Raw genomic sequence first — 24,316 nt, forward strand, 5'->3', positions numbered from 1 at the left:
TTATGTCTGAAGGAAACACTGAGGTGCATCTCTGAGCCCAAATGTGTTGGAGCTATAGTCTAGGGGTAACTCACCTGTGTTTCTTTCTTTAAATCGAATCTCCTGATTAAAAAATGAAATATCATTATTTAATTTTTAAAAATGCAAAGAATTCCATTCAAGTCCAAATTATTTTTAAAATTAGTTTTTTTTAATACAATGATGCGAAAAATAAAAAAATAAATAGTTATTCTTTTTATTATTCTCATCACTGTATTAAAAGAAGTAAACTAATTTGGACCTGATTGGGAATTCTTTGTACTTTTTAAAAATGATACAATAATGAAGAAAACATTTTTTCCATAAGGGGATTCCAACCAAAGAAAGGTATGCTGGGGCAGCAGGAGGCCGGGCAGCACTGATTATTCACGAAGAAGAGGGAGGAAGGATTGGGGAGGCTTGCCAGAGTACAGCACACACACAACTCTAACTTTAACTTTTTATCAGAGACCTGAGATTGTGCATAATCCACTGCACGGACAAATTACCAAAAGGTACCATGCTCACTAGGGGACTGACAGCTACAGCACACTGTCAGCACCAGTGGTAGGGCCCAGGTGCTGACAGATTACCTTAAAGCATGATTTGAAAGTCTTAAATTTTTGCAAAAACATGGAAAAAAAACAACACCATGGCATTTATTTGAGCAAAAAATCTTTTTTTTTTTTGCAAACTGTGACATTTTTATACTATAGAGTTCAATGTAATGTTCTCTGTTCGTCTTAAAAGGGGTTATCCAGCGCTACAAAAACATGGCCACTTTCTTCCAAAGATGGCACCACTCTTGTCTCCAGTTCAGGTGTGGTTTGCAATTAAGCTCCATTCACTTTAATGTAAGGGCCCTTTTACACAGAAAGATTATCTGCAATCCTGTGGTTTAGGTGCCCAGACAGTCTAGAAACAGCTGACCTTCATGTCACCTCTTCCTGCTCCCTCATCTCCCTCGGCCCCTCCCCCCTCATAAGGATAGAATGGAGAGAGCAGAGCCCGTCTTCGCTGGCTTCTCTGTAATGAAGACGTGTTTGCCTGATAATGCACAGATAAGAAGTCAGGGGGGGGAGGCTGGGAGATTGCTTCTTGAGTACAGAAAGAGGCTTTTTTGGCTGATAAAACCTATTACAGAGTTTCTTAAAATTGCTTATACTACTGATTTCTGCAATAAAAAAAACATGACAGTTACACTTTAAGTTTTTGTGTGAAATTTAAGCTCTGCTACCAATGATGTATGGAATTACACGTCATACAAGTCATATTTGATGCCATTTACAAAACAATTACAAGGCTGCAAGCGTAGACTGTAGTTATACATTAATGTTCTCATATTGTAGCACCATACATTTATGTTCAGCATCGTCCTGAGATATAATAAAGCAAACAGAAGATACAGCGTCTAACATATATCTCACAATCGATACATAGAACAAGGACACGCATCCCTGCAATCTGAAAATCAATAAGTCAATGCCACTGCTTCTTATAGCCCAATCCAAATCAAGTCCAATTTTCTCTCGTATAACTGGTCAATAAGTCTTCAGTATTGCATCCATCAGTGGCACCGTTTTGGCATCGTACATGAGTGTTTTCTTTATTCTGCCGTAAATCTGTCCATTGCTTGCTCCACAATGTTCCTGAAATATAAGGCATTTCTATGCTTCTGCAGGAGCGTGGGGCTAATGCGTACTCTCAATCTCTCCTGTCTGTGCACTGCCAACCTTGGTCCTTGCTCATTCCATGCAGCCATTCTCATCTTCCCATGAGCTACTGCTCAGTGTAATTCTCCACCACATTCCCCAATAAAACGTTTGTTTGTTTTTTGTTCTCTGGAAAATTTATAGAGCCTATCAATCTGATTCCATAAGACAGAAACTAATAAAAGTACCTATAGATAGAAATAATTAAAGCCCTAATTCTTTCATAGCCAGACACCTGCTCCCATACAGGGGAAGATTCCAGTAAAGGGATTAGGCGGGATTCACACGTGGTATTTAGGTCAGGTATTGACACAGTAGCTGGATAGAGGTCTCTACATGCAATGCATCTCTAGGTAGCTTCATGTAAAGATCTTTTAACAAAGAGTGCACAAAGAACAGCAACTTTTAAAAATACTTTTTGTTCAGATGGTAAGGACCCTCCGATCCCTCCACATCTGCTCACAGTCACATGCCCTGGCACTGCATTGGTTACATCCCCATTCCTGGTCCCCATCTGAGCAGGGAGATATTCACTTAAAGGGGATATCGAGAGAGCAGGAAAGGTTTGCAGTCCCTTCATTCTTAGGACCAACACCAATCATAAAGTGAGGGGATTATCCAGCATGGCATGTAAATACCCTTCTGGCGAAACATCAGAAGATACTATGAGCCATATTCTATAGCTATAAGTAGTAGATAAACTGCAGCTCTGTCCGCAGCACCCAATAGGACTGTGGGAAAGACTTATCTTTGTCTGAAATCTTTAGTTTTGCTCTTTTCACTCATATCTAGGCAGATGTGTAAAGACGGTAGAGGCACTGCCACAATCGTGGCAGCAATCGACTCCGATGTTTCTGATGTTGTGACATCGCTGTCAACACAAATAAAGTGATTCCTTTTTTTTTTAATGACACCAATGTTCTAATAATGTCATTAGCATAATCACATTTTTGAACAAACAGAATTCTCTGCACCCAGATTCTCATGTATAGGAAAACTCCAGGTTCATAGATTTGTGCTTGCCTTGATACATTTGTACTGTAAAAGTCAGAGAGGATGCACACATAGAGCTACTATAATACTGCCCCCATGTACAGAAATATAACTACTATAATACTGCCCCTATATACAAGAATTTATCTGCTATAATACTGCTCCCATGTACAAGAATATAATAACTATAATACAGCTCCTATGTACAAGAATATAACTACTATAATACTGCTCCTATGTACAAGAATATAACTACTATAATACTGCCCCCTATATACAAGAATCTAACTACTATAATACTGCTCCTATATACAAGAATATAACTACTATAATACTACTCTTATGTACAAGAATATAACTACTATAATACTGCTTCTATATACAAGAATATAACTACTATAATACTGCTCCTATATACAAGAATATAACTGCTATATTGCCTCCTATATACAAGAATATAAATACTATAATACTGCCCCCTATATACAAAAATATAACTGCTACAATACTGCTCCTATATACAAGAATATAACTACTATAATAAACCCCCTATATACAAGAATATAACTACTATAATACTGCTCCTATATACAAGAATATAACTACTATAATACTGCCCCCTATATACAAGAATCTAACTACTATAATACTGCTCCTATATACAAGAATATAACTACTATAATACTACTCTTATGTACAAGAATATAACTACTATAATACTGCTTCTATATACAAGAATATAACTACTATAATACTGCTCCTATATACAAGAATATAACTGCTATATTGCCTCCTATATACAAGAATATAAATACTATAATACTGCCCCCTATATACAAAAATATAACTGCTACAATACTGCTCCTATATACAAGAATATAACTACTATAATAAACCCCCTATATACAAGAATATAACTACTATAATACTGCGCCTATGTACAAGAATATAACTGTTATAATACTGCTCCTATATACAAGAATATAACAGCTAGATTGCTGCTATCCCAGTCGTTTGTCTTTAAACATGTTTGAAAGACAAACGATGCAACAATCAGCCGACATGAACGATGTTGGCTGATCGTTGCCTTCTATTCCACAACACTATTTTCGGCTGTACCGGCCGATATCATCTGAATACGGCAGATAATCGCTCCGTGGAATAGGGCCCTAAGGGACACAGGGCGCTGGAGGGACATGTAAAAGTCCCTCCAGTAAAAGTGACAGCGATTAGCCGAGGAGCAGGAAAATACCAGATCCTCGGCTGATCATGTCTTTTGGACTGCAGCAAAATTTATCTCTATTAGCTGCACATTTCCCTGTTTAAAAAGAAAACGTGCAGCTGACAGTAAAGGAAAACTAACACTACAGATATGCATGTCTCCGTGCTGTCAATTTCCAGATAACACAAGCAGTACATGTGTACCATCTGTGCTGCTGTGTGATCTGACATCCTACTCTCTGGCTCTACAGTAATGCTTTTCGGCCACTGCTGTATATTCAGGTCGTCGCCCCCTCCAGATTGATTGACAACCAGAGGAGGTGGGGCAGCATAAAGATACAGCGGTGGCCAGAGAGCGGGACGGAAGAGCCGGAGAATGATTACACAGCAGCGCAGAAGGTATATATGCACTGATTGTGTGATCTGGAAACTTGAAGCCTTTCCATGCTATCAGTTTCCATAGCCACATAAACAATACAAGGAACGTACTTGCGGCATATCCACTGGATTAATTGTACCACGTAAAGGTGCTGCAAGCGATCTTTTGCGGCCGCCCCTTGGAAGAGAAATCTTTTAGTGTTATAGGCACCAGTAACCTGGTGAAGACTAAAATAAGGATGCGTCCCTGAGAGCAAACAGAGCAAGGATAACAGGCAGCTATAGACATCATAATCCTTGTTTATTTCATTACGTGTCCAAGTGAACCATATGTGTAATTTATGGGACTATGGGATTAATAAGGGGACACACAGATGGAAAGTAGACAGAATTTGTCTTTAGAAGTCCCAAGTTTTTCTATGTGGGCAGACCTTCTCTTTACACGTCTTTAACTTTTATTTTGTAACCCTTACTTCTAAATAAACTTACAACTGCTTTCATCCGCTGTGAGACAAGATCCTTTTGCTAGACAGTCTTCCTCAAAGGGAATCTGTCAGCTGCAATTCACATTCCAAACTGCTGACACTGTTAAGATAGCTGTTAGATCAGAAAGAATGTTACTTTCCATATATCTGTCTGTGATTCTAGGATGTAGAAAAATGCTTTTATTATATAGTAAGAAGAGTCAGAGGCTTTCCCAAGCTGTAACACGTTCTCCCTCCTATGCCGGACCCCCACTGCCAGCAGCATACATTCCCTGCTCAGCATCGCGGTTGCATGAGAGGCTCCCGTCGGTCCCGCTCAGCCAATCAGTGCACAGCAGAACAGTTAATGTATGCTGCGGGAGGCGAGCTGAGGGTTGTTGGGGGTTAAAGGGGTCGGGTTACATACTTGCAGTGGAGAAAAAATTCTGCTGTGGGTATGTAACCCTACTGAAGTACACTGTACCAGGATTCGCAGCGGATTTCGCTGCAAACTCACAGCACCAAATCTGCTGCGAATGCGGTACATGTAAAGCTACCCTAATCGTATATATCCACCCTAAGGAAATCACATGGAGAACTCCCCACGGATTCCGCCACATGTCCGCGCACTCCCACTTCACTGTCCGCCCGTCCCATAGACTCCATTCCATGCTCCACCTGAAGAAGTAACCTGTTCATTCTTCATGTGGATAGCGGAATCCGCATGTGCATAGAATCGAGTCTATGGGACTGCGGAAATGTGTTTGGGTACCCTAAAATGGATAATTTCTGGGCATGTCCATGAGCCTTCTTTCCCCTGCAAGTGACGCTGACAGGAGAGGATCAACAAGACAGACAAACTTGCCAGAGGTTAGAGCTCTTAGCACTTTCTCATTTCCTCCTCCTTTGTGGCTTTTGTTTGGGGATTTTGGCGACAAGCGACAATTCGATCTCTCTAACAAGGTGACTTTACCTGTGTGTTACTAAGTGGTTGCAAAGTGTTGGGTTAGGACCTCCCTCACACTGCGCTTTTACATTTGAAATAAGTTACATTTCATACAATGTTAGCCCTACAATTCATACAAGTTAGCCCTAGATTTTTTTATGGCAAAATCCCTTAAAAAATATATAGAAATAAATATAATTGCTCTTTTACTGCTCTTAAGTTGTCAGCAATAAAAATCCAAAGGCTTCTAAAATCCTCAAACTGTCTGTTATGTAAACTTGAGGATTTTTATTTTTTTTTTACTAAAAAGGGGAACACAAATTCCAAATACTGTAAGTAACATGTAGAATCTGATGACACGTGGATTCTGATTTGTGATGTGAAAACGAAATGATATGTATCAGTAGCATAATGTGGCCAGAATTAGTGAAATCCTTCCTTTGTAACATGACTAATGGATGCATCATAGGGATAATGATATCTAATTCGCCACAAGTGGTTTTCTCTCTGCAACTTCTCGGTTTTCACTCTCTTGCAGCGTTTTACGAGTGCGTCTCCTTCCCTGGTGTTTGCGCGGTCGCCTGAATTCCATGGGGAGATTGGCTCAATACAAGTGCCCATATAATTATGTAAATGGGAACAGCAGTTATGAGAGAATTATTGATTGAAGAGCCCACCTGTCTCCCGATATGAAACATGCAAAGAATAAACTGCACAAGAACTTGTCATTTTATCGGTGAAAAAACACTCATTATAAAACATACACAGAAATCGAGTCCAGCTGTTCAGGTAACAGCGTCTAGCAGCATAAACCCTGTGTGAATTAAAAAAAAAAAAACTAAACTTTTTTTTTCAATCAAAAGACATTTGTGTGCAAAAGCATTTAAAGAGACAGTGCACCTTTTAACAAATAATTCAATAACAACAGTGTGTGCTCAGTAAACGATGTATACAGTTGATTATAGGCAAGTTGTAAAAGGCTGAGCCATTATATCAGAGCAAAAGAAGACCTACTGATGACCCTGTTAATGCATGCACAAATCTGACTTGTGCCTAACTCATCCACCAAAAAGAAGAGAACAGCAAAACCTCTATTTTGTTATAGGGGACAGTTGTGAAACCCAAGAGTCCTATGTAAATACCCATGACAATGATAATTTGACAGATTTGTCTGCTACAAACCTGAAGCAAAATGCATGTTGCAGCAAGTCACTGGCAAATCTTTATTCAAGCCAACATCAAAATCAGGGCTGTGGAGTCGATAAGCCGCAGCTCCGACTCCAACTCCTGAATTTTATCAGGACCGACTCAGACTCCTTCAAAAATGGCCAGTCAGATACCAGGGGAGTTATTTATCACACTAGTTTAGCAGTTTCTCCCTAATGTCCTACATGATCCTGGGGCGACTTCTGAGGGAATAAGGAAAGATATAAAGCAGCTTCTCCTGTGTGTGCAGTGGATGCAGCCAGTCTCCAGCCTCCATGTCCTGGACTACTCACAGCTAGACTAGATGGAGCAGGTGGTCTTTTCCTGCTGACAATCTTCTATGTTTCTAACTAATATTCACCATACACAAAGATACACTGCTAACAATGCCAGATCACTGTAATATAGAGGTCAGCCATAGTAATATAGAGGGGTCACACATAGTGATATAGAGGGGTCACTGTGTGTGTGGGGGCACGCCATAGCACACACACACACAGCTTGCTGCAGTCATAGCACAGACACACAGCCTGCAGTAGCCATAGCATACACACACACACACACAGCTGCAGCCATAGCATACACACACACACACACACACACACAGCTGCAGCCATAGCATACACACACAGCCTACTGCAGCCAAAGAACACTGAAGAAAAACGCCACATTGAGGACAAAGGTAACTGCTACACTACTTATTTCTTCTCCTCCTCTATATTACACAGGATATCTTCATATTACACTGCTGCTCATATACAGTCATCCAGCATCCAGGAAGAGAACAGCACAGATCTCCCCCCACACAATGGACTCTTCCAGCTCAGAAACAAGCTGCCAAATAGTGATCAACTTTTCCTCGACCACCCTTATCTAATAGGGCCAGTGTCCTATTAGAATGTTGCTTATAATATATATTGATGAGCAAAACCTATAGATTCATATTAAAACTCTAAAATTCTAAATTGTTCTAAGATTTTTTTTTAAAAGCTGGATTTGGTGTCGGTACATTTTTCCGACTCCAGCCAAAACTAGCTCTGACTCCGATTCAGACTCCACAGCACTGATCAAAATCTGTATGTATTGCATGCAGATTTTGCAGCAGATTCATTTTAATCAAGTTGATGTGAATTTGTCACAATATGATATCTAACAGTATATAAATAGCAAATGTAAGGGCTAAAACACACATATACACACAATAACCATGCTGAACTACAATACCAGACAAATATGTGATTTTTTTGTGCTCTTGGGTCAGATCTTTATAGCTCAATTCATCCAATAATCCAATATGTCTTGGGCTGACTAATGGGACTACCATTACCAATCACTTTTTCTAGTCCTGTGTAGGTCATGATGCATTCATGCTTTTTTTTTTTTTTGGGTGCACTGAACCTGGAAGCACTGCAATACCAGGTCAATGCCTAGAGAGGACAGAGCAGGCTCTTTTTCAATCTCCCAGTTCTAAAAATCAGTTTAATATATGGTCCCTAGATAGGGGACGTATCAGATATTAAACTGATAAGAACAGATGCTACACTTGATCTTAGCCAAAAGGCAGAGAAGCGATAACTCAGGTATTCATGTCAAAATCAATTCTCGGTAAAGCTGCTCTTCAAATAATAATATATCAGCGATGTTGCTAATTTGTAGTGATATGTCAGGCACAGTTAAATAGGAGCAGGGAAGCAGAGGTGGTTATACAGCGATTCACAGTGAGAACGTGACAACAAATGAAGCGATTAGTGGTTTGTTCCATTCCAGAATCGCAAGGTTACATAACTAAAACAGCAGCTATCAAGTTTTCATAACACATAAACAATCACTCAACAATTAAGAAGCGTGGCTCAGAGGTGACTGCGCCGCTCATAACGTGGGCGACAAAACTGTCACATTTTCTCACTTTACATTTTGCAGAGATCAAATCTAAACCAGGGATGTGATCGGCCTCGTGCCTGCATGCTGAGTAACACAATGCAAATAATAAATTTGGAATTATGTCACACTAGACAGCAGCTAAACACAGTTCCTGGGAGCTGACATCCCAACTACTATACATAAGGCATTACTGAAAATATGGATACTTCTGTTTCATTGTACTAAGTGCTGGGAAATACAGAATGTATCTACAGTATAATGTACCTACTACACTAAACTTCCAAATATACAGCACGCATTCCTCAAGATTGTCATAAAGACATGTCAAAAGTTGTGATTATTCCGGGTCTCAGTGTTCAGTCCAAAACCGATTGTGGGAACGAGCCAGGGGAAAGGACGCTCTGATTCCTAACATGTTTTTCAACCACTTAGTTTACTGAAAGTAATTCTTTAGCCCAGAAAAAACAGATCAAAGGCCTTGGAAACTAGGGGGGAGGTTTGTGTGACTCTTCCAATGGGGAATGATGTGTATTTTGTTCCAATATCTTGTGATTGATTTATTAAAATGTAGCACGGCCATTGTGAATGTATCTAAGTAAAAGTCATTTAAAAAAAAGTTGCAAAAATTGTGCAAACAAATTCACCTGGTACTGACCAAATCTAGGCATGAACGAGTTTGCAAAACTTTTTAAAAACTCACAAATGCGAATTTTAGGTGAATACTCAAATCAGGAAGATTTTTGAAAAAGTTGCATCTAAAAAATATTTGCCCTTCGAATACTTATTTGTGAGCCGAAAAGCGTTGTGTCTGTTAATAAATACCGCTTGTTATGATATTATACCGCTTGGAGATTCTCCTTGGTGGTGTATGATATACTGAATTTTCCTACACCTGCGCCAGGCTCGTTTGGAAGGTTCTTTCCTGTCCCAGTTGGTTGGTGCTGGGAATTCGCTCTACTGCTACTGTCTTCACCTCCCGGTTTATCCGTGAGGCACTTGTATCTGGCTGCGGTGTTATATTTAGCTACTGATAGTGTTGTGCCTACATATGCACAACCTGTACAGGTGAGCATACACTCTGTTCACCTCTTCTGCTTATTTTAAGCTGACCTGAATTACTGCACTAGAAGGCGCCCCGCTTCTGTCTTTGTGTTTTTTCACATGCTACCTTGCAAATCCAGTGAATCAGTAACCGAGGCTACCTGTGGCTTTAAGAATCCCTGCACCACTACTATACAAATGAAATAAGAAAGAAAGAGGAAACAAGGTTGTAAATTTTGAGGAGCACAGGAAACACAGGAGTTATTGAGTAAAGATACAGGGAGAGAAGTCAAGTGCCCCAATATAGACCATGGATTCTCCAGACATATTGTAATATTTCCTAATGAAGACTAAAATGATGACATAACAATTTCTTATACATGAATTACAGTTTATCCATATGTCAGCGTATCATAATAACCTCTTCAGAAGACGCTGCAGTGAAACAATCCCAACACACCCCACACAATTTATTCTCAAGTTACATAATTACATTTTCCTCTTTGGTGCTTAGTCTCCTTGAAAAAAAAAAAAAAAGACAAGTTAACGTTTTACCGGAAAAAAAAAGGGAAGGAAAAAAAATCCAATAAACCATTTGCTTGTTGGAAGCATCAATCTACAAAGCGAAACCTGTCTTTTCAATTGAGATATCAATCCGATCATCCGGTCGCTTTATCTGAAAATAACACATCTGCCGTTTTAAGTTTGTGACAAGCTTTAGTTAAATCACCGCAACGACGAACGCCAGAGTTTTTCTTTCTTTCTTTTTTCCACTTTTTTTTTTTTTAACAAGATCTGCAGATCTCAGAAGCAGCAGAAAAAGTTACTGTGATATTTTATCATGTCCCTCTTTTCCCCCTCATCTACATTCAGATTTTGTTATTCAGCGGCTGCATTTTCCAATCTTGTGTCAAAATTGAACTCAGGATTGAATAGAGTGAATTTGCAGGCGTTAATGCACTGCTATGTAACCCAGTATGATAACACAAAGAAGCTCTGACAAGCAGAATAGCAATTGTTCATTTAGTTCCTGCTAATCCTGGAGGAATGTCACGTTTTGCATAAAATCTGCTTTTCATAACCTGCATTGCAAACTTCTACTGGCTGCGTGGGAGTGGCAGATTGAGTGTACATAGTCCCTGGGTTTTCAAAGAGACCCCTCCAAACACCATTTTCTTCAAATTACCTTTATTCTTGTGTTTTAATGCTGGTCGAGCGTAAAAAAAGATTTTCTTATAATATCTGTACTGCAAGTGAAAGGAGAAGAAAGGCAGTTTACTACTTTGGCAGAAGCTTTTATGACACTAATTTTCAGGGTTGAATTTGAACCTGCGACATCGGGCTCCTCTGGCGCAGAATACAGATGAGTGATTCATTATTAGACCCACTTTGCCGTGACATGCTGTTCTCTTGTTCGGTGTGCTTAAAGAGCAATTCCGCACAAAGTTGTTTTTCATACTGCACAATGGGAGTATAGGGGGGTGAGCGCTAAAAAGGGACAACCATTCTGGATACCACATAGCGGTGCACAGAAAAGTTGTCACTCATCTACTCAATCACAACACACTACTAAATGAGACATCATGTTTATAAAAGGAAACTGTGATGGAAGTGATGTCAAAGCACCAGCATCATCTGACATCAGTTTAGTCAGGATCTAATGTCGATTGCAAACCTGGAGTGAATCTGTCAGCTGCAATTCAGGTCCTAAACTGCTGACACTGTTAGATAGCTAAAGACACATGGTACCTTTCATATATCCATCTGTCCTTCCATCACGTAGAAAAATGTTTTTATGTTCTGGTGTAAAGAGTCAAGGAGGTGTTCCCTAGCTCGAGAACTGATGAAAGCCAGAATGCCTCCTCGCTCCCCTTCCCATGTCTATCCCAGCTTGATTGACAGTCAACTGGAAGCTAGGACCTAAGCAGGGTAAGGGATGGGAGGTAGAGAAGGAGGTATTCCAGCCTGTAGCAATACAGTTCACAAATCAAGATACATGAAAGATTCCCTTTATGGTGTGCTTACACTTTCAGGTGACTTTTGACGATATACTGTCCTGTGTGTGTACATAAGGAGTAGCCCAATTATTGGACCATCATATAACTTGTATATGGTATTTTTCATCAGTTCTCTTCTAGGTATGATGTCTCTATACACGGCACACACACACACACACACACACACACACACACACACACAGTAAGCCGCATGGGCGAAAGCAGCAGCATGGAAGGAAGACATTAAAGAGCAGTACTGAGCAATGTAAGCTGCAAATCCAACACCGGGGTGAGCTATTACCATCCCCCTCCTCCTAGTGTCCCTCTCCATAGACATCCATGGCAAGCTGTAACCTAATCCCTCAGTAGTGTGATCCATCTCAAGATATAATTGAGCAGTTTTTCTTGAGTAAAGCCCCTTTTACACGGGGCGACTGGAGGAGCAAATGAGTGCTGTGAGCTCTTGTTTGCTCCCTGTTCCCTGCTCCCTGGTGCGCCGCAGCGGCACAAAGAGGGTGAGTGCAGGGGGGTCGCGGAGAGCTGCGGGCGGGGGCTGCCCAGGTGATCACCAGATCGTCCGGGCAGCCCTTAGAGGATAGCGACAGTCTGCTGTTGCTATTACACGGAGTGACGGCAGCAGATCGCTGCTATCACAGTTGTTTGTCTTTTAACATGTTGAAAGACAAACAACAGCAATGATCAGCCGACATCGTTCATGTCGGCTGATTATTGGTTTCTTTTACACGGGACGATTATCGTCCGTAATGGCCGATATTGGCCAATAACTGTTCCATGTAATAGGACCTTAAATGATGAGGGGCAACCTAAATAAAGAGGCATTTTTCTCAGATATGATGTATCACAATACATTGAGTTGAGTTAGTGTAGGGACTCGTGATCCGGGGACCTGCACGTGGTACATGAGGCAATATGGTTGGATCAAATTATATACCAACATCCTGGCGTTGGTTTTTATATGTAGCCGAGAAGCATTAGTGTCAGCCATAGGTGTGAGGTGCAGCAGCTCATTTCTCTCCATGTCGTATTTCACAATACATATACTTGTACTATTTATTTATGTGAAGCTTGTTGAAAACATAGTGCAAGGGACAATAAATCTATGAACACTAAAACAAAGACAATCGTTTTAAAACTGGTGCAGAAGTTGTCCACATCTCTAAAAAACCTATAGCTGTTGAAGATCACAGGTATCAAACTGAAGCCGTACAGATGTTGCAAACCTACAGTTCTCATCATGCCTGGACAGCTAAAGTTTTAGTTCTGTCCAGGCATGATAGGAATTGTAGTTTTGCAACAATTGGAGGGTCTCAGCTTTGGCACCTCTGCTGAACATCCCATCACAATTTACAAAAATGAGTTGTTGAGAGAAACACTTTAAACCATTCCTTAGGTTCAATCGTCTACCATAGATCAGTCACTCCTATTTCACTGGCAGCACACACACAATCCCATCACAGAGACATCCAACACACTTCTCATACCTCCTCCCATACTGCTGTATGAGATAATGTTTGGCCAAGAACACCACTAGGAACATTGCTTGATCAAGGATAATTTGAGTACAGAGAAGGTATTAAATGAATCCTATGCCAAGCATCTCTCAATGGGCGGTAGATCAACTTCCTGGCTAGAACTCTGTAATGAGGAAACAAACTCATAATTCTGGATGATGTGATAGAATACTGACAGCCACAATGAAGCCTCGAGTCACCATGTAATGTCACTGTGACAGTAACATAATGTATGGAGAAAACGTATGGAGAAATATGACAGCTGTGAAGGCGAATGCACAGAGACATGGAAATAATGGATGGAGTGTACAACACGTTTGCTGGTTTAGGTAAAAATGGGTCTTGGATATAAAAACCAAAGAATGTAAAAGGCAAACCCTAGCAGAGACTATAGAGAAGGAGCTGTAGAAACCACACTGTACCAGAGAATATGCAGAAACCACACTGTACCAGAGACTATAAAGAAACCACACTGTACCAGAGACTATAAAGAAACCACACTGTACCAGAGACTATAAAGAAACCACACTGTACCAGAGACTATAGAGAAACCACACTGTACCAGAGACTATAGTGAAACCACAATGTACCAGAGACTATAGAGAAACCACACTGTACCAGAGACTATAGAGAAACCACACTGTACCAGAGACTATAGAGAAACCACACTGTACCAGAGACTATAGAGAAACCACACTGTACCAGAGACTATAAAGAAACCACACTGTACCAGAGACTATAGAGAAGGAGCTGTAGAAACCACACTGTACCAGAGACTATAGAGAAGGAGCTGTAGAAACCACACTGTACCAGAGAATATGCAGAAACCATACTGTACCAGAGACTATAGAGAAACCACAATGTTCTATAGGGAATGAGTCTATAGGGAAATAATACTGTACCAGAGACTATAGGGAAGGAGCTGTAGAAACCATACTGCACCAGAGACTATAGCCTATAGTCTCTGGTACAGTATGGTTTCTACAGCTCCTTCCCTATAGTCTCTGGTTACAGTATGGTTTCTACAGCTCCTTTCCTATAGTCTATAGGGAAGGAGCTGTAGAAACCATACTGCACCAGAGACTATAGGGAAGGAGCTGTAGAAACCATACTGTACTAGAAACTATAGAGAAACCACACTGTACCAGTGACTATAGGAAGCACAAAACCACTATAATATGCATGACTACTGACAAAACATGGGATAGATGAATTTTTATTTTGTGCCTGCAGTTTTCCTTCCCCATTATAAAATGGATGTATATCAGTAATAATTGCTAGCAGGAATCACTTTCTTTATATTAAAGGGGGTAGAGTTTGCGTAGAGCTGTAAATGCTGCTATAGTACTCCCAGCAATATAATAGGTCCTTTTTACAGTCAGCAGGTTTCCTACACCATTTTATTTGCTTTGTATACAGAATGTTTTACAGCAGAAATAAAAAAAAATACAAGACTGCATTCACCCAGGGAGAGAGATATACATACATTGAGCTTTAGGCTCTCCCCCACACAGGCAGTCATTCCCTGGCACAGACACACAGGGAAGTGACTGCCTGCCATGAAGCTTCACTCACAGGACTTCCTGGTGGCCAACAGATGAGTCTCTTCTTGCAGTACCCAACACAGCAAAGTCAATACAAAAGTGGCTGTGCCTTGTACTTTAGCTAAGGCACACTCAGTCCCATTAAACAGGAAGAGCTGGAAAACCAAGCACAGCCTCGGATCTAAAGGACCAGTGTGTCTCTTCCTATTTCTGCTTCTACTCACTCAGCCTTCACCTATTTACAGTTGCCCTGCCTATTACTCCTTCCCTGAGCATTGATGGACCCTTGTGTTCCTACGATTGCTATTCTGTGTATCCTGGTCTGTGCCTGTTCCCTAGATTATGCTTTCCTGTCTGACCCCCTCTATACTGTTCACTTTCCTGTTATGAACTGTCTGACCTGTGTCTAAAGCAACTACCCCGATTGTAATTGACTACAGTGCTGTCTCATGCCTGGGGAGGGTGAAGACCTAGGGGGCACTTAGGGTCCTATTCCACGGGCCGAGGAGGGCCCGATCAACGATGTAAACGATCGGCGATCTGGTAGATCGCCGCTCGTTTACTGGGCCTATTCCACGGCCCGATGATTGTTGAGCGAGGGCTGCAAGGACATTGTTACTGATGTCCTTGCAGCCCTTGCAGCATACATTACCTGTCCAGGCTCCTTCTCCACGCTGTTTTGATCCCCGGGTCTTCAGAATGGCTGGTCAGCTGACAGGCCACACTGACAGGCGGTCCCGGCCTGTGATTGGCTGAGCGCTCCGTCAGCTGACCGGCCATTCTGAAGATAGAGCACGCGGGACCCGGGGATGATGACAGCGCAGAGAAGAAGCCTGGACAGGTAATGTATGCTGCTGCTGCTTGTCAAATCGTCGGTTGCCCGCCGCGCACCGCTATTCAACCGTAGGTCTGGCCCTAACTGAACGATCAGCCGATGACACGATCATCGGCTGATCGTTCTCTCTATTTCACTGAACAATAATCGGCCGAATCAGGCCGATCCGGCCGATTATCGTTACTGTGGAATAGGGCCCTTAAGACTCCACTCCCTGGTGTATCCCAAAGTCAAATCGGTTTGGTAGCACAACAGGTCCTCATCTTCTGCCCATTACAAGGAGCTTGGGAATGACTCTTTGACACTTTGCAATAAAGACTTAAAGCATTTTTCTACACTACAGAGGCACCGAAAGATATATTAAAAGTACCATATATCTCCTTGACCTAACAGCTATCTAACAGTGTCAACAATGTGGAACATGAATTGCATCGGACAGATTCACTTTAAAGGACTGTATGGCCCATATGTTTTGCTTTGTTGTAATTTGTTCCTCAATGTTTTATGTGATAAATGCAGCTGTAAACCTTATTAGGGATCAGAAGGGAATAAAAAAAAAAGCTTGTCCCTTATTATTTAAATGATTACAAGTTCCCCAAATTGTTGCAGATCACAAGCAGAAAGCAATTACACTGAAAATAACATTTGCCGTCAAGGAGCTATGAATACAGAGAGAAGTTTAACAAAATTCAAAGCATTGAGCTTAATAGGTAGATATTTGATGTCTGAGTGACAGGGGCCTTTATATGTGTACATGTCGTCCTGCCGCGCAGCCGACCACGAAAACCATAATAAAGGACTGACTTACTGAGAGTCAGTTGAAGCGATTATAGGCTGATTATACAGGTAGCTCTGTCCAGGAAAAGACTGCACATCAAAGTCCTGTACAGAGGCTAAAAGGTTTAAACATTGGTTTAACTAAGCAAAGGTCACTCTCGTGTGGCGCTCTGCCCAGGAAACATTGGACGATAGCCCAAATACTCTGCAATATTGACTGTGACGGCTCTAGACATAAACAGATGACCTGCAGTCTCACTACTACCCTATTTTAAACCAAGGGGAAAAAAAAAAACTTTCAAGTCTCCCTTAGGCATACTTTATGCAGGCATTATTGAAACCCAAAATCATATGTAAAAATACATTTGTGTTTTTTGTCCTTTTTTTGTGCATTTATGAAATAATAAAGCACATTTCCTAGTGCAAATGCAACAGAATTCTGACACAACACATTAAAAACTGCACAATACAACTTACACTACCACATTTTTTTTTATTATTTATTATGTGAAAATACCCCCCACCCCCACAAAAAAAACACAGTGCCACCATGAAATATTTGGCATTTTTGGACTGTCTAGTCCAGGAGGGTCAGACTCGCAGCCCTCCAGCTTTAGCTTTGGCTGTCCAGGTATGAAGGCAATTGTAGTTTTGCAACAGCTAGACGGAAGTTTGACAGCTGTGGTCTAGTCCACAGTCTAAGTTACTCTTTTGCAGTTTTATCTAATAAAATTCATGTAATTCCATAATTTCTCCTTGACACACATTATTAAAAAAAAAACTCTCCCCCCACCTTGCCCCCCTAAAAAATGGCACAAAAAAACAATATCGGTTTAAAGTACTGCAAACGCAAGAGAATTCTGGAGTAATATGTACCAATAAAGATTTTAATGTGGCTTCTACCACACTACGGAACAGGCGCAGAGACTTCAAGCAGATTCCACCTCGTGGCCTCAGCTTGAAATTCCGCCAATCCCACAGAATTAATTATATTTGTCAGCAAATTCTTTGGGTCAGGGACAGGCGGAACTTCAAGCGAAGGCTCTTTAGGGACCTCTTTGTATGACAAGGTTTGCCATTTAGATGAATGGCTGCCCTGAAATATTCCTGGCCACTACTCTCTAGCTCTTTAATAGGGGTGCAGGAAACAGAAACCAACCAGCTGCAAGGAGGTATCTTTGATAATATTCCTTATAATACTATTATCTGCTGAATCTGAGTAACGCCTCCTTCTTTCTTTTGTAGTTTTCTAATACAAAGACTATAAAAGATGTTCACTAAAAAATAATAGAAAAATGATGCAGATGTAAGGATGTCAGATGACAAGACACATGATTGCCTAGAAGCTGATAATACAGCCGTGTGTCACATTATCTTCCTCCATATCTGCAGAGGAGATTCATTTATACACAAGAACAAAGGCTGGAGATGTCCTTACCGGGCATAGTGCTATGAGACCTAATAGAGGGGTAAAGAGATGGCAGCAGCAGTCTACCCATCGAGGAATTCACAATGTGACATCGTGTCATCTGACTTTATAGATTACAGGTCAGTAAGAGATAATATCTGTTTCCCTAAAATAAGCAAATGAAATCCCACTGAAGGAGTAATCAAGCATTATAAAAACATGGTTGGCTTTCTTAAAAAAACAGCGCCACTCTTCAGGTTGTGTCCTGTTCAGAGATTTGTAATTTTCTTCTATTAAAAATCTAAAGTCTTCCAGTACTTGACAGCTGGTGTATTCTTTTCATTCTGACACAGTGCTCTCTGCTGCCACCTCTGTCCATGTCAGGAACTGTCCAGAAATAAGACAAGAGGGAAAAAAAGGAGTCGGGAGGATGGCGCCTCGTGTAATCCTGTTACATGAAAATGAGTGAATTAAAAGTATAGGTGGACTCTCACCTTTTAGCCCCTTGGGCTTTGTGCGTATCACCCCACTATGGGGTATCTTGTAGCGTCGGATGATGGCTGCCGGCCGAAGGATCCAGGAAACGGGACTCTCCCAGTGTCGGGACCCGTGGTTTCATGCAGTAGACAGAAGAAAAAAGTACCTGGGTAGGTATCCTGGCGCTGCCAAAAAATCCTTCACAACGAGTAGAGTATAAAACATAAAATGGCTGATTTATTGGATAAAATCAGTAAAAATGTACATAAAATAAAATATTTTTATGTACCTTTTTACTGATTTTATCCAATAAATCAGCCATTTTATGTTTTATACTCTACTCGTTGTAAAGGATTTTTTGGCAGCACCAGGATACCTACCCAGGTACTTTTTTCTTCTGTCTACTGCAGGAACTGTCCAGAGCAGTAGCAACTACCCATAGAAAACTTCTCCTGCTTTCCACAATGAAAAGAATACCACTTCCTGCAGGGCATGCAACAGCTAACAAGTACTGGAAGACTTGAGTTTTTTTTAATAAAAGTAAACTACCCATACAAAACTCCTTTGGCTCTTCAGACTGAAAAGAAAACCACTTCCCGCAGCAGCTGATAAGTACTGGAAGACTTGATATTTTTAATAGGAGTAAATTATAAATCTCTGGCACCAGTTAATATAAAAGATTTTTTTCCAGTGCACTACCCCTTTAAGTTTAACTGAAATAAGGTATACAGGTTTCAAAGAGTCTCTGTAGCATAGAGATGGTGCAGCTGTCACATGTAGATAAGAACCCCCCTATGAAATGGCCGACGGCTGCACCATTTTGCCAATAAAACTGTGGCATATGATAGTGTTACTATGAAACTCAATCTAATTTACAATTGATTCCCCTTTAAATGCTGCAGCACATGAACACAAGAGAAAACACATATTGTAATGTGTAAATGATGTCACGGCATGCTGACACTAGCGCAACTATAGCCACAGTACACCAGAACTATTCACATCAGAAATGCTTGTCAAAGTATTAAACGCCTGGTAACTCATTGCATTGCGTTAACAAATTAGATACTGTTCCGGTCTGCGCAAAGTGAACAATCAGCAATGCAAATGAATGACATAAAAGATGAACAAGGATGAAAGTGCTTACATGCATTTCTTATACTTCACTATTCTATTAACTGTGTGCGGCTCCTATGAGAATCATATGACGGGGGATAATATACTGGTATTTTAGATCCTGGAAATTTAGTATATACCGCCACAGTATAACTGTATCTAGTTCATATTAACATTATAAGATCCTCAGTGAATGGAATAGAAAAACTGACAATAGACAAGAATAAAGACAGGCTAGTAAAGGACAAAGTGGAGCAGTGAACGATCTGTGAAATCCATTTATTTCCAACAAGATCAAAGAAAACCCAGTAATAAATATAAATTCCAAGTTCAAAAGACCACGCAGCTCTGTGCACTAAATGGCTTCATTATGATGGTCATCATACCCTCGTGTGCACTGTACAATGGTCTTTTAACTAAAAGGGACAGTGATGGGCTCTACCATAGCCCCAATGAACTGTGAATTTTTTCTCATGAGTGTGGTTCTATAGGGAGCTGCAAAAGAAAAGAAATATACTCCCCTGCCCCAATCCCCCAGACCTGCCATTCTGTTGGTCTCTGATCCCCATTGCTCACATTTCAGCCAATCACTGTCTGTGGTGGTGACAAGCCTTAGCTGGTAATTGGCTGGGGGGGCGTTTCTTGCAAGAAAAACTGTAAGTGACTGAGAGCTGCAGGAACAGGGAGCTGTCAGACCTGTGGGGGATCAGACAGATGAATATAGCTATATTTTATTTGTAAAGAACCCCGTACCCGTACCGCCGTAGCGGCCGCTACGGGGCCCTGCCATATCGGGGGCCCGTGGCGCGGGCCCCCGGAGCTCACATAGCCTGTAGCACCCAGCACTACAGCTGTTTGGGGTCCAGGGGTGTCCCGGGGATTCCCGGGTTTCACAGGTGACAGGCTCGGAGTGGCTTGGCGTCTGCCGGGGGCCGGCGCAAGTACTTCCGGCGCAGGGACTTCCAGCACTAACAAGCGCTCCTGTGTACAGGCTATGGGCGGACGCTGAGCTCACTGGTACCTGTGCTGTCGGGGATGCTGCCCCCACTTGCCACCGTATTGCCGTCCCGGCAGCACAGGTATCAGTAAGCTCAGTGTCCGCTCCCAGCCTGTACTTCCGGCACAGGAGCACTTGTTAGAGATGCACCCTGCGCCGGAAGTACTTGCCCCGGCGGACACTGAGCCACTCTGAGCCCGACACCTGTGCTGCCCGGGAATCCCCAGGACGCCTACCCTGGAGAAGAGGAGAAGACAGCCGACGGGGGAGTTAGGTAAGTTGTGTTTTTTTATTTTCTATCTGCTTTGCAAAGGGGGATAATACAGGGTGGGGCCATCTATGGGGGATATACAGGGGGGGCCATCTATGGGGGATATACAGGGGGGGACATCAATGGGGAATATACAGGGGGCCATCTATGGGGGATAATACAGGGTGGGGCCATCTATGGGGGATATACAGGGGGGCCATCTATGGGGGATATACAGGGGGGCCATCTATGGGGGATATACAGGGGGCCATCTATGGGGGATATACAGGGGGGACATCTATGGGGGATATACAGGGGACCATCTATGGGGGATAATACAGGATGGGGCCATCTATGGGGGATATACAGGGGGGACATCTATGGGGGATATACAGGGGGCCATCTATGGGGGATAATACAGGGTGGGGCCATCTATGGGGAATATACAGGGGACCATCTATGGGGGATAATACAGAATGGGGCCATCTATGGGGGGTATAGAGGGGGGCCATCTATGGGGGATATACAGGGGGCCATCTATGGGGGATATACAGGGGGGACATCTATGGGGGATATACAGGGGACCATCTATGGGGGATAATACAGGATGGGGCCATCTATGGGGGATATACAGGGGGGACATCTATGGGGGATATACAGGGGGCCATCTATGGGGGATAATACAGGGTGGGGCCATCTATGGGGAATATACAGGGGACCATCTATGGGGGATAATACAGAATGGGGCCATCTATGGGGGGTATAGAGGGGGGACATCTATGGGGGATATACAGGGGGCCATCTATGGGGGATAATACAGGGTGGGGCCATCTATGGGGGATATACAGGAGACCATCTATGGGGGATATACAGGGGGCCATCTATGGGGGATATACAGGGGTGCCATCTATGGGGGATAATACAGGGGGCCATCTATGGTGGATATACAGGGGGGACATCTATGGGGGATATAAAGGGGAAGCATCTATTGGGAATATACAGAGGGCCATCTATGGGGGATATACAGGGGGGCCATCTATGGGGGATATACAGGGGGGACATCTATGGGGGATATACAGGGGGGACATCTATAGGGGATATAAAGGGGAAGCATCTATTGGGAATATACAGGGCGGTGCCATCTATGGGGGATATACAGGGGGCCATCTATGGGGGATATACAGGGGTGCCATCTATGGGGGATATACAGGGGTGCCATCTATGGGGGATAATACAGGGGGCCATCTATGGTGGATATAAAGGGGGGACATCTATGGGGGATATAAAGGGGAAGCATCTATTGGGAATATACAGAGGGCCATCTATGGGGGATATACAGGGGGGACATCTATGGGGGATATACAGGGGGGACATCTATGGGGGATATACAGGGGGCCATCTATGGGGGATATACAGGGGGCATCTATGGAGGATAATATAGGGGGGCCAATCTATGGTGGATTATAAAGGGAGGTATATATAGGGGGATAATACAGGGGGCCATCTATAGGGGGACACCATAAGGGGGCATTTATAAGGGGACCAAATGAGAGGGCATCTAAAAGGGGGATGGACAACACAGGGGGTAATTTATAAAGGGCCAACAAGGGTGGCATCAGTAAAGGGGAATACACAGAGGGGCATATACTATAAGGGGATCACATAGTGTCAGGGCTATCCACTAAACAAGGGTGTAAAGGGGCCAATACAGATGTGCAGTGTGTATAGAGATGAGGATGGTGCCAGTATAAGGAGCCTAATAAGTTTCTCTGGCAGATTCTGTGGATTCGTGGCTCGGAGAAGTTCTAATGGCCCAGGAAGGATGAAGAAGAAAAGGAAAAGGAAAAAACTCCGATCAGAGAAGACGTCCCCTGTGAGTCACTTAATATAACTGTACTGTAATTTATATGGTGTAAAGAACCTGTGTAGAGCTGAGTGTGTTGATGGCATAGTGGTCGATTGAGGGCGTGGGGGGCCCAGCCATTTCTAGTTACGCCCCTGCCTGTACCAAGTATATCAACATTTGTGTTGCTAAAAATAACCCTTTGAATGTCACCAAAGTGGCAAAACCACAAACTCGGGTGAGGTTTTCTGTAGCAGGAAGCCCATTTACCATTAAATTTCTCCAGAGATTGCATCTGATGGCTAAATCCCAAATGGATTGCAATGGGTGGTCTAAGCACGAGGAGGAGGATCCGCTGGACTTCTGAGGAGTGCTGACACTCCTTTCCCAAGGAGCAGAACCTAAGAATCTTCTGGTTTTCACCAGCGTCCACCACAAGGCAGGATGGACTTCTTTGCGGGAAACTCCCAGGTCGCTACCCTCAAAGAAGGAACTCGGCGACAACAAACTGAAGAAGTGCAGGAGTCCAGGACTAAATGCTTCTCCTCTGTGGTAGAAGTGCAAGATGCAACGTTAGGACGTAGTTTAAATTGAAGCTGAGCTGGAACTGACAATAGACTGAATGATCCAAATAGCTAGAAGATCGTTAGAAAGTGGTGTATAGCCAGGAATCACAGACTTGGTTGCTGACTGACAAACAACAACAACTGAGCAAAGGGGTGAGGAGGTGGAGACTATATACACCCTCAGGAGAACATGCCAGAAGACTCCAGAGCCTATGGGCTGAGCTTATGAATGCAGATGGACAGGCCCATGCCTACCACTGGAGGGAGCCCAATCCTCCAGAAGGCCAGCTACCAGCAAGAGAAGCTGAGAGAATGGGAGATGATCATAACAGAGCAGGTGAGGGGGTAACAAACACGGCCGTGTGCCGTTACACTGATCCCGTGTTCGATTTCTCTAGTTATAAACAGATCCCTCAATCACAAAATATATTAACTTTACTTAAAATAAATGTGTTATCTACAACACAATGGGAAGGGGACTTGTAAAAGCCTTATACACCTGTTTTTTTATTTAAAAATGCTGCATTCTTCAGCAGATCTGTAGTTTTTCTGTTGTGTGTGTATGTCTCTCTCTCTCTGCAATGCCACCCCCCCTTCATATGCTTGTAGCTCAAGAATCAGATTCATTTTGTGACTAAATTTCTGTAGAGTGGATGACAGTTTGAAGAGGGCAAGGGAAGATGCTTGATAACAGAAGAAGGAAGCATTTTTGTCTGATAAGATATATTACAAAGCTTCTAATATTCACTTTTAAATTAGGGCTGGGCGATATGGCCAAAAAAATAAAATATTGACTTTAAATTTTTTTTCTCGATTCTTGATTTAAATCTCTCTTTTTTTAATAATTATGATGGGTGTAGTAGTAGAAGCATAGTGGATGAGGGGTGTAGTAACAGTAGAGGCAAAGAAAATGAGGGGTATAGTTGTAAATAGGGGAGTAGCATTAGTGGGAGTAGAAGCTAAAGTAGAGGGCGTAATATTAGTGTTTTTTGGAGTAGTTCCCAAACATAGACACAGTGATCGGCACTATCGCATATGTGAACACAGTCTGATACTTATGCCTCTTTACTATAGAGTTGCCGAATATCAGTAATTGGGGTGTTCCTCCCGAATA

At 42.2% G+C, this 24,316-nt stretch overlaps 1 protein-coding gene and 1 non-coding gene across 3 annotated transcripts in view; both read right to left on the reverse strand.

The window, feature by feature from the left end:
• The window catches only part of PTPRF (protein tyrosine phosphatase receptor type F), a 657,420-nt gene that overhangs the window by 589,923 nt on the left and 43,181 nt on the right, over positions 1 to 24,316 (reverse strand). The window lies entirely within an intron of this gene.
• On the reverse strand, positions 8,321 to 8,511 carry LOC138800253 (U2 spliceosomal RNA). The gene has a single exon (XR_011364437.1). It is a non-coding gene; the product is annotated as a U2 spliceosomal RNA (small nuclear RNA).

Source organism: Dendropsophus ebraccatus, chromosome 8 (assembly GCF_027789765.1).
Source record: "Dendropsophus ebraccatus isolate aDenEbr1 chromosome 8, aDenEbr1.pat, whole genome shotgun sequence".
NCBI lineage: Eukaryota > Metazoa > Chordata > Amphibia > Anura > Hylidae > Dendropsophus > Dendropsophus ebraccatus.